We start from the raw sequence: 11,491 nt of genomic DNA, 5'->3' as shown, positions 1-11,491 counted from the left end.
AGGCTCCTTTAATGAGTTAGCAGCATGTTGGTCATGTCAAGAGAAATGTCACTGTCACTTTGAAATGTGGGCATATAGGCTACACGCAGTTTACACGGTCAGTTAGGTCACCCAACATAAGTAACACGCACGCCGCACGGTGTCCCTATTTTTTCCAATGTTCAACAAACGTGTTATTTGGAAGAATATGGTTCTCAGTGTCTTAAGGGCCGATTCATACACGCTGTTTCGGCGCTGTAGTGCCGAAATGATTTCGGCTCGTCAGAAATTTTCAGTAGCACCGAAGAGCCGACTTTAGGACGGTACCCGCCCCCCCCCGAACCTAAAATGACGTCACATTGTAGGCTCTGCAGAGCCGAACCGACTTTTATTCGGCTCTAAAATAGGAGTATTTATCGGCCCTTACTCACCTTACACTGAACAGGCCATTTATGACGCTTTATCATAATAAAATGAAATTATTCTAAACTACCTTATAGCCACGTTTACGACTGTTTCGAGGATCTGGTAAAGCCTGATTTATGCTAGACATAATCGCCGGTCTGGTATTTTTGGTGAGCAGTACAAGTAACGCGTAACCAAGTCAAAATCAGTGGTAGGATTACCATGGGTATTTTGTTACTCTATCCATTTGTGTTTATGACACGCAGCAGAGTGGATTGCCCAGGGGCACGCGCTTGTGTTATATTAACACAATGGCATAAACTTTCACACATGCTGGCTCCACATTGCCACAGTGAGGTGATCATTCATGTATACTGACAGCAATAGTCCTTAAGTCCATGTTTGGTATCCAAACAAATCTTGCTCAACGTAGTGGTCCTGTCTCTGAATCTAGCCTCGGTCCCAGGCTTACTTATCTGCGAAAATAAAAGCCTGGTCACAACGTAAGGCAGAGAAGCTATCGGCGGATGTATCCTCCGGAACATCCGTCAGCTGTATTTCCCCCGGATACGATATTTTCCAGACCAATCACAACACTTGTTTCATTCGCGGAGAATGTAAACTGATTTGTAAAGCATCAACGTCATTTCCTTGGGCGATACTTCCGCTAAAACCCCGCAACTTCCGATGATAGTCTTTTCAGCGTAGGTCTTGCCCAGGGTGCTCTGAATCTGACTCTAAGTCATCTTCATTGGTCCCTATATGTTCCTGACCGAAACCAAATAGTGTCACATAACAACTTGCTCAGGACTCGACCCAGCAATCAGATTAGATCCAGAAATCAGTTTCAACACACTATTAAAAATATATTACACAGCAGTCAGTGAGCTGCGAATAACTACTCCAGATTGTAATCAAAGCTGTTCTAAATCATGGTGGAGGATAATCACCATTGTGAATAATGGCTTGTGAATTGTGATGGAATGATTGATGCAATGTCTTGGTCCCCATTGTGGGTTTGTGTCTCCCTTTCGGAGAGCAGAGTTATAAAGCTCTTGTGCTTTCTCATGTAAATGCCATCAGGCTGTGGGATGACACGTCATTATCTTTCAATGCACCTCATTCCACTGTCATTTGAATCCCATTTAGGCCAAGTAGCCCTTTGAGAAAAGAAAACACAGCTCAATCACCTCCTTTCAAGCACTTCAGTAGAATACCCAGAGGTGAACTGTGGCGGCTTTCAACAGATAAACAGACAATCAAGTAACTGCAATGCATCAGTTTCAATTGTTCGCTCAATGTAAACATGTTTATTTTCCCAAAATTATGGAAGCCTATGGTGTGTTCTGTAAGAACAAATTCTAGGAGAATATCTCCTAGAACGGGAATTTTCACAGACAATACATGTTAATATAAATGTTGCAATTGTACATAGACCGCAAATAGATTAAATGTGATGATATTGAAACCTATCGATCGGTTTTCTCATATTTATACTCATTCATATTTTATTAATTTCATATAAGTTGAATACTATTGGTTGAGGATCCCCTGGAACACTGCCCAAGGGCCCCTAGCTGAGCATCCCAGCCCCAGGACCCCATTTTGAATGGTGCAGGAACACTGGGACCCATGATATCAATGTCACCGGGTGAAATTCTAAATTCTAGTTTCTGTCATTCCTGAGGTGTGGGTGTGATTGTATCATTGAGGGCCGGTGTATGTGTGGAGCCTCAGTATTGGGTGGCCAATTCTGTGGCAGCCAATCATGATACAGTACTTCCTTTAAAAGCAGGAAGTGCTACAGTTTTAAATTGTTTGTTTCATTTGGAAAAAGCAACGAATAGTACAAATTACACATTTCTTATAGAGAAAGCTACAGTTCTTCCAACAGCAGATTTTGCCGAATGGGCGAGTTGCGTGTGCTCCAGCATGAGTGTGCGTCAGCTCCAGTAACTTCCGAGACAGATTTCTGCCAAGGCCTTCTCTGCAGGTAAGGCTTACCTGCTCTTGACCAATCCTTTTATTGTATAACTGTGGCATAATGTGTATTTGTCTTTCAGTTATGCGGCCAGGTGCAAGCCTGGCTCAGGGAGGAGGACGCCCCTGCCATGCAGGCTCACTACCTGGTGAGCAAGGGGGCGAAACACCAGGCCAGGATCAGGATGGCTCCCAGCTGAAGACCCTACAGCTGGTGCTTAGGCACCGTCGGAAGTGCGTCAGGCAGAAATGCCCTAGTGCAGGACCTGCAGGTATCAACAGCTGCCTGTTTCGAAATCATAATAAGAATATAAGATGTACATTTTTGTAACTGTCTTTACTCTTTACTGTCTTTCCCTGTTCCTATAAGCTCTGTTATACAAACCTGTTTTTAGGCTTTATTTTTGGGCTTTTTATGCCTTCATTATAGGACAGTAGGTATAGTAAATGGGGAGTGGCACACAGCAATTGACGATATTCAGAGCCTGCACGGAAGTAGCTCTTAACATGTCTACGGTGGATTTTTATGAAACAAAAAATTTACAGATTGAAAGAGGATAATTCAAGCTTTCCGTACAGCTCCAATGTTTGACGTTGTTTAATACAATTAGGACTTTTCTGTTTGGATGAATGGGCTCTTGATGGGAAGGTGCACCTAGTTAGCACCTTGCTGGCAAGATGGCCGTGGTCTGAATATAGTAGAATATAGTAGTACCTATAGGCTACAGTAGGTGCGTTTCCATAAAGCCGTTTTTTTGCGCATTAAGGCTCTTGCGCAAAATCTCCTGGATGGAAACACATAAAAATGCGAATAAGTCTCCATTTTTCGCAAAAACACTTTTTCGCTTGGAGGTTGCGGATTTAGGATTTTTCGAAAAAAGGGAAATGCGCAAATAGTGTATGGAAACACTTGCGGAAAAGGTTTTTAATTAGAAAGCATTGAACTCGCATTATATCGCCTTTGAACAGTTGGAAAATAAAATAAAAAAACGATGGGGAGGCAGTGGAGTGAACGGTGCATGGGAGGGTGGCTAGAGAGGGAGAGGGAGTGATGTTGTGGATACATATAAGGTCCCAATTTACTACTACCCGACCGTCCGATTAATAATTGTGTAGTGTGATCGGGGCGCTCCGATCATTTTGATATCTGGATCGCTACTGTATGGATGCAAGACACACACACACACACACACACACACACACACACACACACACACACACACACACACACACACACACACACACACACACACACACCATGTGGTGTAGTAGACTAAACTTTTATATAACCTAGCTGCCTGGGTCCCTGCAGGCTATTCGATTTCGATCCATGCATAGGCTATGCTTCATCTATTCTTATATATTTATATAGCCGATGAAACAAGTTATTCACAACTGTTTGCAGCTGCAATCAATCAATTTACAGTATAAACGACCAATATGCTCCAATCGAGTCCCGCGACATATAGGCTACATGTGCCCCGAATATATTAAGACAAGCATTACACAACAAATCGTTCTTTCTTTGTACGTTCTTTGACTGTAGGGGCTATATTTTGCGTACCAGGTCGTATTACTTAACTTAAGACCTGGAGGCGTGGTCAATGCTCTTTGGCCACTCAGAATAGCCAAATGGCATTGATCAGGCCTCCAGGTAAAATATAGCCCTAGGTGTCGTCAATACTGTGAAAGCAGCAGATGCCCGCTGGCTTGCTGTAGACTTGCTGACGGTCGGTCAGCCGCTGACCAGGGATCAGATTACAGTGCAGTATATGGGGTCCCGTCCGTTAAACTGAGAGCACGCACAAAGCGCATCAAATCCCTAAATCAATGGTGTGAACATGGATTAGGACTACTTTACATGAGCCTCACTTTACTGGCAAAACAGTGCCAACTACTGCATATTTAATTAACTTATTTCATATGCGCATTTTATCAGTTTAATTGAAACACAGACAATTCGCTTTTCTTTTTTCGACTTAATGAACATACGCTTCCTTTTTACGCAAAGGCTTAATGGAACCGCACCTATTGTAGCCTAGGTACTACACCAGCGGACAACGTTCCGGGCCTACATGAACCCCTTTGTTTCTTTTTTTTTTATATATAATTTTTATCCCACGATTTTGCAACCCATTTTTTCACCCAGTGTCAATTATCTAATGTAATCATGGGCGCTACACTTCCTCTGCCAACATGGGGGGCAGCGGACAGACCTCATGCTTCCTTCTATGCATGAGGAGTCCAAGCTGCTTCTTTTCACCTGACAGGGGGGAGTTTCCCCGGCCGGACGTAGCGAGTGGAAGGAACACGTTATTCCAACCAGTTCCTTTCCCCTCCATCAGGCGCCCCGCCTGGCCAGGGGGAGGTAGTTTAGTTTACTGCATGTTTTTTGTGAGGGTACCTACCCTAGGGGACACAGGGAGAACATGCAAACTCCACACAGAAGGGCCCTTTTGCCAACCCCGCCTCGGGTATGGGCCCTGATGACGCGGAGGAGGGAACACGCCCCCAGTGGGAATCGAACCCAGGACCTTCTAGCTGTGAGGCGACAGCACTACCGACTGTGCCACCGTGCCCCCCCGTTTGTGTTTCTCAATGTGCACGGGACCGTAACTCTATAAAATGGTACCAACGTTTATGAAATAATTTGGTCGAGTTGGGACTTTACAGTGTAAATTGCGGTCTGTGACCTAATGCATACAAAACTATGGGGGTCCTTGGAAAAGTCATTGGAAAAGTTTGAGCACCACTGGTCTACACTGTCGGCACACTTTTAGGCCCCGAGCCATGGCTTGTGAAACACTGCCCTTGGAAAGGCACCCGTGTGGCTATTCTACTGTTTTCATAAGTGGGCTGTGGTGGAATTCCTGCAATGGAACACTGCTTGCCAAGATTCCCATGCATTTCACATTCTACGTCATAACATAACCAGAGCTATAAGCAGCTATAATTTATTAGCACATTTATTTCACTTGCATAAAACTTTTGTTCCAGTGAATACGTGCGCACGTCTTTTCAATATCAAATGTATTCAGCGCTCAACATTTAAAATGTACAGCTTTCAAAATATGCTCGGTTCATGCCGGAAGGAAAAGCAATATTTTCTTTGATGTGATGTAAAAAGGTCTTTTTATCCCCCTTTGTGGAATAAAACTAAAGAATAGTTACACTAATGAAAGTCTTTCATGGCATCCATGGTTCTTGTCAGCAGTGTCACTGTCAAGTGCTGTTAATCTTGAGTTGTCATAATGCCAAAGAAATGATTTTGTATATGAATTGCCTTCTGAGTGAAGTATCCTTGATCTTAGTGCCACACATTTCGCAGCACAACTTTGCAAAGTTCTAGTCAAAGAGTCAGGCATTTTTCTTTAGCATGCAACTAGACCATTAATTATCGTTAACAAGCGCTGCATGATTTATAACCATCTCGGTTCCGTAGTTTTTAGGGCCAGGAAAACACCTTGCCCTTGCAGCATGACACTCATGGCTAACAGCATTGCATGTGGTCATTTGTCTTAATTAGTCAGTGCAAATATGCAATAACATTCACCATGTATAGACACAAACTAAATGAGGATGGAGGCAGAACGCTGGACGTATAATAAGCAGACATGCTGTCAGTGAGCAGCACACCAGTGATGCAAATGATGATCATATGCAGACGTAATCATTAACCAAAACCGCCGGTGGCCTGGCTGCAATTACCTCAACTGTGGGTTCCTGCAAAGCAGACCGGTCAAGCTGTGGTTAATCATGATTCTTATGTACGTGGGATGCTTGCAAGCTGAGGTCATTCAGAATGGATGTACTATTATATTTGACATCATCGATTTATTTGTGGGATGAATGTTTTACAGAATAAAAGGGTACCATGATTGCCCATCTCTTAAACACTTGATGTTGTCTAGTTTTGTAGACTATAGACTCTAGTCGTAATTTGTCACTATAGTGACGATGGATGGTAAACTCTGAAGAATGCATAATACAGTAAATGTAGTTTCCTTTTAAAGTTGGCCTGTATTTGATCAGTAACAAATGTTTTCTGCAGAATTTCAAATGTACAAAAACTCAAATCTCCCAGTCCCTAGAGACCACCTCATGTCTCCTGCAAAGCAACTGATAGAGATAGATCTTTATTGTCATTGTAACATGTACAACGAAATTAAATTAAGTGCCAACCGAAAGGATTTATTTGAAAGGAAAGACAGAATGCAGGCCGCATAGCAAGCATAATGGTACAGTGGGGGGCTGAAACGTACATTTACTTACTGTACTTTAGTAGCCTACAATATTTTTTATTTGCAAGCACATGCTTTTCTCTTAAAATTATTTTATTTTTGACTCCACTACATTTCTACTTTGGGACTCTTGCCACCCAAACCTACATAAATATATTATATAGAGAAAATAGCTGATTGGCTATATGTTCACTATATTTGGAAATGTTCAAAATTTCAATACAGCAATGCATTGATATTCAAAAAATAAAATGCACTTTGTAATGTGTACTTTTGAGTACTTGAGTAATTTACTCGGGCATATGGCCTACTTTGTCCACCACCATGACAAGACAGTGAAGACAGTGAGCAGAGCGCATAGCAAGCATACATGTGCCGTAAGTCCTCCTTGACAGTAACGACCCCCGGGGACCTATCAGTAACAGTCTGCTAAGAGGCTTTACCGCCCCACCCCCCCTCTTCCCCCCCCAGCACAAAGCGCTGTCTGTTAGCCAGGAGGGCATCCCAGGAGTCAGCCCAGACAGGTGGCTATCCCCACAGGGAATGTATGTGGGGGCGGGGAGGTTGACTGCTACGGTAATCAGAGCCAAGCCCGGGACAAAAGCGCGGTGTTGTTTGCCCGGTGTGGGTTTCCAACCGCTCCAACAGTTGGTCTAGAAGGAGTGTACGTACAGTACTGTATGAGAGAGCGCCACAAAGCATAAGAACTATAGTCCCAGTTCGTGTTCAGATCATTCATATGACATTAATTCAGTTGTATCGTGTGGCAAAGGCCCTCGTCATCCAGGAAGTCTTTATACTGAGAACAGCTTGTACAGTTGGCAAGGGACTGGCAAATGATGACAGCTATAACTGGTCGGGCAGATTAAAGCAGATTAAACTCAAATATGATGTGCAATGTGGTGTGTTAAAGACATAGCTTACCGTCCTCCTTTACGACTCTATTGGCTCTAAATCTATTTGGTTAACTTCTAGGAATGAGAAGCCTCAGGTATATAGGTGGCCTGATGGTAATTCAAGCCCTTCCCAATTACACTGCAGGCGTGAGGACGTCATCCAAATCCCATCTGAGTAGAAATGATCTTGTGTTTTCATTCAAGCTCTGGATTTGGATGAAGAGGCTTTAAAGTGGTTTCCAAGGGATACCTTAGCAGTTTTATATTCTAATCCCTGACGGATATTAGAGGTCCTTTACCCCTTGAACCACAGTATTTGAGGGAAGACATTTGAGGGGTGCTGGCCCCTCCTATGCCCAGCGTTGTGTGGCTGTGTGTCCGTAGCATGGAATGTGATGATGTATGATGATGTACGATGACAAGAGCGCCCTCACTTCACACAAGTGTGATTTCTTTAGATACAGAGAGGTTTTCGTGACAGTTCTGAGCTGTGTGAGCTCTTTTTCTTTGTTTTCTTTTTTTTTTCTCTCCAGGTGAGCTACCTGGCAGAACAAGGGGATTTCATTGCAGCTCCATATTACAATTGATGAGTGAATCCTTATTTCTGGCACATTCTGCCATGTCTGGCCCAAAGGGATGGACAAGAACAGCTTTGTCTCCCTTGGAAGAGTCAGATCATCACACCGGGGCCGCTGAAATGCACATCTCGGCCTGATCAGACGGAAACATCTAGAAAGACTGCGGAATAAGGGAGAATACACTGATCCAGGGGGGATTAACCTGTCATATAAAGGAAGCTGGGCGACAGCTAAACCAGGCTCTTTAGAAGCCTGTGTAGGGTGACAGCTAAACCAGGCTCTTTAGAAGCCTGTGTAGGATCGTAAAGAAATCCCTTGTGTGATTATGCATTTTACGACAAATATAACGAGCATGATTGAGTTTATATGATATAATCAGGAACGCAGCAAGAATAACAATTCAAGCTCAGCTTTAAGCTCTGTTTCAGGATGCAATGAACAACACCCAACCTGAAAATGAAGTGGTTTGAACCGACTAAAAACTCCATCACTCACAAGTGGGACATAAAATGTGTATCATTGGAGGCAGAATGGGGTGGTGTACATATAGTAGAGTAACCTTTTGGATCGAGACCAGGACCCAAACAGTAAATGGTAAAATGGTAAATGGTGCATTTATATAGCGCCTTTATCCAAGGCGCTTTACATAGATTGTGCATTACATTCACCCATTCACACACACATTCATACACCGATGGCAGCGGAAACCATGCAAGGTACCAACCAGCACATCAGGAGCAATTAGGGGTTCAGTGTCTTGCTCAAGGACACTTCGACACTAACAGTGAAAATAGCTTCTTAAGCCTCTTTATTAAGGGTTTATTTATAATAATTATTCATGAAATAGTTATTATTTTTTTAAGATATTTTTAGGGCATTTTTGCCTTTTATTTGACAGGTGACAGTAGGTAGACAGGAGGAGGGGGGGAGATGGGGGAGGACACACAGCAAAGTTCGTTGGGATCGGGACTCGAACCCGCGACACACTGTAAGGCTGGCTTACCAGCCAAGGTGCCTGGACCGCTGAGCCACAGCCCAGGCCCAGTTTTTAATTCAAAATAAAATCTGGATATTTACATTTCCCTGCTGTTAGAGAAACAGTAGTTTTGGAGGACTACTAGACATGACATTGCCATCCTTAGAAGCCCTGCCACTAGCAGGGCTAAAAACAACAATAACATATTCCCAGCCACCATACTGTGAGGGGATCAGAGGGAGTGCAGTATTTGCTCTTTCCCAAGAGGAGCACATCCCTGCCAGGCGCTGTCGCAGCGTTCCCCAGAAGGATGACACTTCGTGAGGCAGCTAGTGCAGACAGGGCTGTTGGGAAGATGGGTTCCCTTTGTGGCAAGAAGACTGTGTCAGCCTCGGGGACCAAATTAGACCAAATCAGTCGGGTCATGTCAGGCAATGAGCCTCACAGAGGTCAAGAACTGACACTATACAAAACAAAGATTTGAAGTCCATAGCATCGCTGCCTGGGATTGTACTGCTTGAGGCAACAACAGTGACTTAACTTTAAGTATTCCATTCCTGGTCGGAATTTGGAAAATGCGTGATGAAAAAGTGAAGAATTTGACCCTTTGAAAGATATTCACATTTTGCTGTCTTTATATCTGTCAGTAGGCTATACTTTGTCTGTACTTAGAATGCCTTCACATGTAAAAGATGGAGTGCTGCACAACATTTATTTTCCAAACTTATTTTCATAAGCTTGCATGCCCTAACAAGTACTATTGCCTTGTCCATGCTATTGCATTGCTCTACGAGTGGAGTTTGCAGATGTTTGGACCTGTTTAGATCAACCTGTTGTTCTTTTCTGCTGACAATGATCTGCCCTCATATTTACTCATAATGAAATAATACATCAGGTGACAGTAGTTGACTGCACACAGCGATGCTGATTAAATAGAATACAGTAGAAGCATTCTGTTACTGTATAAAATACAGTGTCCACTTTTGATCAGAAAGAGCTGGCGAGCATCACACCAGTCTAGCATGCGCACACTCACCCCCCCCCCCCCCCCCCCCCCCCACACACACACACACACGCACGCACGCCGCACGCACGCACGCACGCACACACACACACACACACACACACACACACACACACATGATGACACGATGACACCAAAGAAGACACATTCACAAGAGATGGGTGGAATCATTAGAGGAAATCACATGCAATTTCAACCCACTTCAAAGCTACTCAGATACCACTACCCCCCCCCCCCCCCCCCCCCCCCCCCCCCCCCCTCTCTCTCTCTCTCTCTCATATGACTCAAAAGTTGTTGTCAAAGAGCAAAGCAAAAGCTCACACACTGGATGGGGGTAGAGGCTTCTTTGGAAGCTGCTTTGATTCCTAATATAGCCACGGAATGGCTTCCGGGCCTTGACAGAAAGAGAGCGAAAGGGTTGGGGGGGATCAAATGGGATTTTTTTTCCTCTCTCTCTCTCCTCTTTGAGCTTCCTGGCCAATGCAGCCTGCTGTTTAATCTCGACTGGCTCAGTGTGGATATCGGTCGATGTATGGAGAGCTTCTGTGGGGAGGCTCTCCCAGGCACACGTCAACCTTTGGAGACCCCGCTGACATCAAGGTGAAGGCAGGGAGGGGGCTTGGATGATAGAAAGATGATAGAGGGGTGTGAGGGGTATTTGAAGGGAGCTGCATACGTATAAAGCGAGAGTCATAGGTGGGGTATGAAATAGAATCTACTGATTATAGACTACAATCTTTCCCTCTCCCCAATATGTGTTATATGTAGAGAGACAGTGTCTCTTCATAGGTCTAGCCTGCATTTGTCACTGAAACCTATAAAGACTTTTATTGTGGTCATTTGATACTCGTTATTGTACTTTTTGTGTACCCCCCCACATGCCCTGGATAATTCAAACATGATTCACTAACCACTGCAACCAGCAGATGTGATCTAGTGCACTGGTTTTAAACATGAGGTCATGGGGACCACTAAACTAAAGGTCCAAATGGACCCTTACGGGTCTGTAACCCATAAGGTTTCACTTAGACCCCTGGTGGTCCCCTGCAGCTAACGAGCGACGTTGAGAAACACTTGTGTAAATCTTCTGTAGTGTGTGACAAATAGAAAAACGGACTAAAGTAGCCATAGCCACTACCAAGCCTTTGTTGCAGGAATGGAAATACACCGCAGCAGCTGAGACATGTTGACATTACAACTGGTCATACTGTAACAGTTACAGTATACTGGTTCCACCTGTTATAGCTGAAAGGTCAAAAGGGTTCCTTTGTGCTTGTGCACATGTTCATAAGCAGCCTTTGTTTTGGTAGTGGTGCGTTGCTATAGGGAACATCATTAAGTGCCAGGGGGTGGACACCAGTTTTGGTCCTGGGTGCCATTTTAGCCCATTTTATAATGGGATAAAAGAAAGA

Source organism: Electrona antarctica (assembly GCF_951216825.1).
Source record: "Electrona antarctica genome assembly, chromosome: 21".
In the NCBI taxonomy this organism is placed as follows: domain Eukaryota; kingdom Metazoa; phylum Chordata; class Actinopteri; order Myctophiformes; family Myctophidae; genus Electrona; species Electrona antarctica.
The sequence above is the reverse complement of the archived record's forward strand: the minus strand, read 5'-3'. Positions refer to the sequence as shown.